The sequence below is a fragment of the Dasypus novemcinctus genome, chromosome 14 (genome assembly GCF_030445035.2).
Source record: "Dasypus novemcinctus isolate mDasNov1 chromosome 14, mDasNov1.1.hap2, whole genome shotgun sequence".
Taxonomy (NCBI): Eukaryota; Metazoa; Chordata; class Mammalia; order Cingulata; family Dasypodidae; genus Dasypus; species Dasypus novemcinctus.
In genome coordinates this window covers 45,884,580-45,891,420 of record NC_080686.1, presented here as the reverse complement: position 1 = coordinate 45,891,420, position 6,841 = coordinate 45,884,580, and positions in this window count along the sequence as shown.

The window sequence follows — 6,841 nt, the reverse complement described above, 5'->3', positions numbered from 1 at the left end:
AGGGTCAAATACAAGATATTGTATTTTCAGAACCAAGTTTGATTTAATGATATCTAAATAGGGCCTTTATAATTAATTGAGGTGTATTGTCCAAGGAGATTAACAATTTTATGTGTTTGAATAATATTGGCTTTCTCGTGCTCATAGACGTCTTTCAATTTTGATTATTTTTCAAGGAGAAACTGCTCAAAATTAATTACAAAGACCTATATTCTTGTAGGTTCCTCTAATGTGCTTTTTCTCAGATTAATTCATTGATTACACTGTATCTGAAATCATCTTTCTGTAACACCTTCTATTCATCTTAAATTACTCTTTTAGAATGTTTAATATTTGCCTATTTAGAATAAATTCAAAATTCTTCAGCATGGCTCAAGGGGCTTTTATAATACAGTCCACCTTTAAGATTTTTCCAGTCCCTGCAACTGTTTCCTCTCTCTCTTTCTCTTCCTTTTCTCTCTACCCTCCCTTTGTGTGTGTATGTGTGTGTGTATCACATTCAAACCATCAAACAAACTTAACCTTACACAGAGAAAGCCATTGATTCACAGATCCACTTAAGCATCAACAGTGTCAATTGCTGCACTGCCAGGAGCCATTTATAATCCAATACTTCCTTGGAATGTGAAAAAATGCAGAACTGAGGCTATATAATAGAACTTCTGTAAGAAGCATTAAAAGCTGTTTTTAAATTATTTCTGTGCATATTTAAACTTAGTTTTAAAGGGCATAATGAAAAGATACAGTACTATATGATCTTATGAGAAGTCAATATCTACTGGGAAAGTAGGGGGGAAGGTGCCCTGCACAAAAGTCAACTACTCCAAAAGGACAGGGTTACTCTACACCTGCTGTGTGGGAGTTCTTTGTCTACTGAAGGGATGACGTTAGCCGGGATGCAAAATCTTGGACAATATAGAAATGGAAGGCGCTAGTTACTGATTTACACTCTTCTGTTTAAACTTTGAAAATTTCCCTGTAAATGTCTTGTACCAGCTTATCAACATTGTTTATCCAAAATGTATAGATGAATGATTTGACCTAGTTTGGATTATTATACGTAGACATACAACCTTGGTTTTAGGATATAAATGACTGCTCGGTAACTTCAACTTTTGCAGTCCTGAGACTGATATTCATGCTCTTATCTAAGTGATCCATGATCTGGAGATGAAGCACATTCTTTTTGAAAGAGAGGGTATCCTGGAAGCTGCACCTAGATGTTCCAGAACTTTCTAGCATTGTCTTAGCCTTTCCTGATCTTGCTGCTGGTCACCCTTTGCCTATAATAAATTTTTTTTTGCAAAAATACCTTGTTAGATTCTTTGGAATCATTTCATTCTTCCAATAGAGTATAATTACTGCAGTTTCCATTTCCTATATTTTCTGTACAGAAATATTGCTCCTTCCCTGCTCCAAAGAATCTCTGTGTTATAAAGGTAACAAAACATTATATAAAATATATTTATACACCATACTTGCACATACACAAATGTACTGTATATTATTATTTTCAACTAAGTTGTGATACCTTTGCAATAATATTGCATACTTAGGCTTATCCAGCTACTCTCCAAGTCTTCTAATTCAGTGAAACCTGAGAAATCTTTTGAATCAAATGCTCTGATAGCTGTGTCTTGATGTATTTAGTGATGTTGGTTATCATTTATACCATCAAAAATTATAGTACAATTGTCCAGTGTAACTCAGCTTACCCATTATCTGGAGTTACATAGGAGATTAACCTGGTTTTATAGTTACTTTTATAGAGAAGCTAACTAAGTGTGAAATCCCTACATTTTATTTACAGTATGTATTTCTATTTATTAAAGCATTCAAGCAGGTAGGTTTTGGTTGCAGACATTGGTGTTGTGGTTTTGTTTTTGACTCAACATGGATTCAAACAAAAGAGAACATGATAGATTCAATCAGCATAGAGTGTGGTGGTTAAAAATAAATCAAGTATGGTTCATAGTGATTATTTAATAGCAAATTATCCAAATGTCTTTTTTTCTTATTTTTAAAGAAATTTTAGATTATGTAAAAGCTACATTGAAAATATAGAGGATACCCATATACCCTACCCCCTCTCCTTCTCACTTTTCCTCTATTAATAACATCTTTCATTAGTGTGGTACATTTGTTACAATTGATTAACAAATATTAAAGCATTGCTACTGACTATGACCTAGAGTTTACATTATAATTTATGCTTTGCACCATAAATTTTATAGGTTTTGACAAAATGTATAATGACCTGCATCTGTCTTTGCAATATCACGTAGAACAATCCCAATGTCTCCAAAATGCCCCATGTTACACCTATTTTTCCCTCTCCCCCCCCTAGAAACTCTGGTGACCACTGCCTTTTCATCAATGTTGCAAGTTCTTCCTTTACTAGCATAATAATAAGTCTAATTTTTCCATTGTTTTATTCCCCCACTTACATTTGTTCATCTGCAATCTTGAGTATTTTGGGACAGTGATGCATACTCTGCTTCTGACTGAGAAGTGGCTTAGATCCAATGCAGAACATGGATGGAACTGTCTTGCTTGAGATTGTAGAAACTCTGTTTTTTTTGGATGGGCATTATCCACCATCATTTTGTTAGTCCTGGGTTAGTCTAATGAACTAGAAAGGAGGTGTTGGCTGCAAATCTGCTGAGATTCAGGGCTCAACTAACAAATGAACAGAATGAAGATTTAAGTCTCTGGGACATGTATTTAATGAGCATAGTGCTAATTATAGGTTCAAATAAAAGGGGCAGAAGAGCCATATGTAGGAAAATTATAAATGATTCTAACTTTGCTACATTGGTGAGGTCTACTAACATATATTCCAAGGTAAGGCTGGGATTGTCTGCCTTGCCTATAGTGTCTAGATATCTCTGGAGCCCTTGGAGCAATCTTCTTGAGGCACTGTTTACTGTGGCAGTCAGTGAGAGCCTCCTGAGATGTGCATAAGCATAACCTCTGGAGTGACATCCTGACTCACTCTGAAATCTCTTAGCCATGAAAGCTCATTTGTATTTAGTATTTTCCCCTTCTTGTAAAGGTCTTTTTCCAGATGCATCACTAGTTGGCATCCCCAATGACAGGAAGGCCCATTCCCAGGTGTCATGTCCCATGCTGGGGGGAAAGTAGTAAATCTGGATGCTGAGTTTGGCTTAGAGAGTGACCACATTTCAGTAACCAAAAGGTTTTCAGGAGTAGCTCTGAGGCAATATATATTACTAGACTTTTAATTTCGCAAGAATAAGATTCATAAGTACAAGCATTAGTATCAAGGACCTGGTGTATTGGTCTGTCCTCTTTCACAAGGCACTGACTAAATGCTCTAGAGATTCTTGCCACTCTATTAAAGAATGTAGGAGGATTCCTCAGGATGGAAATTTAATATCTTGCTGATTATTGTGTGGGTTTCCACTCACTTAGATAATATCCCATGACCACATGAACACACTCCTATTCCATAGAGGCATGCCCCGGGTGCATCATTGCCTACACATGACCCCACCACCCACACCCCATGCCAGTGATCCTCCCCTGCCATAGATGTAAATTTTCTGTATCCAAAAACAAAGCCAAAAACAAATTTATTGCATTGTGCCTTTCATCACCATAAGTTTGTTGTCTTTTATGTATAATTGCAATATCTTGTGTTTGTTTCCCCAGTGTCATTTTTCTTTTTCTTTTTCTTTTCAAAGAAGCTTTAGGTGACAGAGAAGTCACATAAAAAATATAGGGGATTGCCGTATATTTCACCCCTCCCCCCTTGCATTTTCCCATTAGTAATGTCTTATATAATTATGGTACATTTGTTACAATTGATGAACAATATTAAAGGATTGCTACTAACCATGGTCAATGGTTTACATAATGGTTTACATTTTGCACAGTACAATTTTACAGGTTTTGACTAAATGTATAATGGCCTATATCCATCATTGCAAACTCATGCAGAACAATTCCAGTACTCTAAAAATGCCCTATGTTCCACCTATTCTTCCCTCCACCACCCCTCAGAATCTTTTTTTTTACCCCTCAGAATCTTAAACTTCATGCTTAATTTGCGAAATTATAGTATTCTGAGCAAAAATAGTAAGTCAATTCTTAGAAAGCTTATATTTCATATGTCTTGGCAAAATCAAGACCATACTTAAAAAGATGCATTAGGTGATTTAGTTAAGTTGGACAAGATCAAAATGAATTTTGTAAATAGAATAGAAATTTAAACAACTTTGAAGAAACTTGGATTTCTGGAAGTTAAAAATAATATCATATGAGCTGTTATTAGTACTGGGACACAAGTGGGGACTGGGTGTACTAGGTAGTTCATTCTGTAAATAAATCATTCTTAAAACTTAGTAGCTTAAATTAACAACTATTTATTATTCATCACTTATTTATATGTCAGGGGGTAATTTTTATCTCAGCTGATTTCACCTGGGCTTTTCCAGCCATCTGCAGTCAGCTGGCAGATAGCCTGGAGACAGGATGGTCTGGAATGGCCCTAGCCAGGAAAGTTTGATTTTCCTTCATGTGTTTCTCCAGTAAGAAAGCCTGGCCTTAGTCTCGTTGTGATTGTAGAGGTTCAAAAGTAAAAGCAGAAACTCACAAGTGCTATTTTAAGCCTCTGCTTATGTAAATTTGGTTTCAGTTCTGTAGCAGTTTGATATGAATTCCAAAAATAGATATGGGTTATGTTTGTAATCTGGTCTGTACCTGGGCATGATTAAGTTATGATTAGTGCTTTGGTTGGGTCACGTCATTAGGGTTTTGAGTGCCCCCCCAGCCAGGGGGGGGGGGGTGGAATCACAGTTAAAACGCATGGCAAAGGACAGAGTTGAGGGCTTTTGATGTTAGAGTTTTGATGTTGGAGTTTGATGCTGAAGCCTTAAGCTGGAGCCCCTGGAAGTCAGCACACAGAGGAATGAGAAGCAAGCGCTGGGAAGAGAGGACCTGAGCCAGGAATAGAATACAGAGGAATAGAGATGGCTCCTTAGACACAGCAGAAACCCCAGGGAGAAAGACAGAGCCATTCACCTGATAGTCTACAACTGACTTTGTGGAGAAAACAGAGGAACTGAGCCCAGAGGAACTCAGGAAACCTGAAACCTGGCAGACATTGGCAGCCGTCTTGCTCCAACACATGAAAATAGACTTTGCTGAGGGAAGTAACTTATGCTTTATGGACTGGTATCTGTAAGTTCCTACCCCCCAAAAAAATTCCCTTTATAAAAACCAACCAATTTCTGGTATTTTGCATCAGCATGCTTTGGTTAATACAAGTCCCATCAGCCAGAGCAAATCAATTGGCCAATCACAGAACGAATGGGAAAACCATTACCAAATATGATGAATACAATGATACATGAAAAATTAGCATCATTGATACAATTATCCTCCCGCAATTGTTCTAAGGATAAAATAGGAATCCAGATGTTTAAAAAAAAAAAAAAAGATGTGTGATGTCAGGATCAGAAAAAAAAAGGAAGATTTAATAATGAATTCCAGCAGAGTATACTCAAGGTACCAAGTACCAGAGTAATTTTAGACACTAGTAAGAGATCAGCCTATGCATGGTGCTAACACAATTATATAGAGCAGAAACCTTTAAGACAACAAAAAATTTCTGGGAGAAAAGTAAATAGCAAACGTATCTTATATGGCCATTTATTTATATATGCATACAATTTAGTGGGCTTTATTAACACAAACATCTACTCTCAGTCACATAAAAGGTGCATACATAGAAAAAAAAGTTTGCTCTCCCTATTGCAAATATAGGCTGTAACAATAGGACAAAGAACTTTGAACCATGCTGGTGTTTTTCACTAAATATTTAATTGCTAGTGTAAGATAATATTTTTCCTTTCACTTCTATAGATATCTCAAAGAACTCATGGTAAATGGCAGAATAACGAAATTAATGGAGCCTGGTTTTCTCTAGAGAGAGCAGTCACAGTTGGTATAAAGAGGTTTTTGTTGTTGTTTTTGTTTAATTATATCATACTTTTCTTAAGTAAACATAAATTTTATGTTAGAACATTGCATTTTGTGAATTATTTGTTAGTACATCAAGAGGTGCTTCAAATTATTAATATAACATAGGAATTAGCCAGATAAAAATGGATTAGTAGCTACTTTTTAATATGATGTGAGGTACCATTCTTGCCACATCATATCAAAGACTAGGTGCTTATAAATGGGACATCACTGATGATATTGACCTCATCACTTGGTTCAGGGAATGTTTGCCAGGTTTCTCCACTTTATATTTAATATTGTTGTCTTTCCTTTAAAGCAAATCATAAGTAAAGTGCATCTTCAAAGGAGGTGGGTGTGAATTAAGCTCTACCTCCTGGACAGGGAGTACTTCATAATTAATGGAAATTCTTCAGTAAATAAGTTATAAGCCATTTTGTAAATCAATCAATTTTGTAAGTTTGTTAATATTTTGTTAAGAATTTTTGTATACAATGTTCATGAAGGATATTGATTTATCATTTTCCTTTTTTTCCTTTTTTTTTGTGTTTTTGTCTGGCTTTGGTATCAGAATAATACTGGTCTCATATAATGAAGGAAATGTTTACTCACTCCTCCATTTTTCAAAAGAATGTGTGCCTATATTATTGCTACATATTTGGGTTAGAAGTAGACCATAAAATGTTTCTAATTTCCCATCAAGGTATATGAAAATTCATGTCAAATACATGATAAATATCTCTGGAAAAATTAGAGTAAAAATGTATTCATTTATGAATTTCAAAAAGTATATACTTCCTGTGAGTGTTTGTCAGTAAAAAGAAAAGGGAATTGATCTTGGTGGATTGGATTA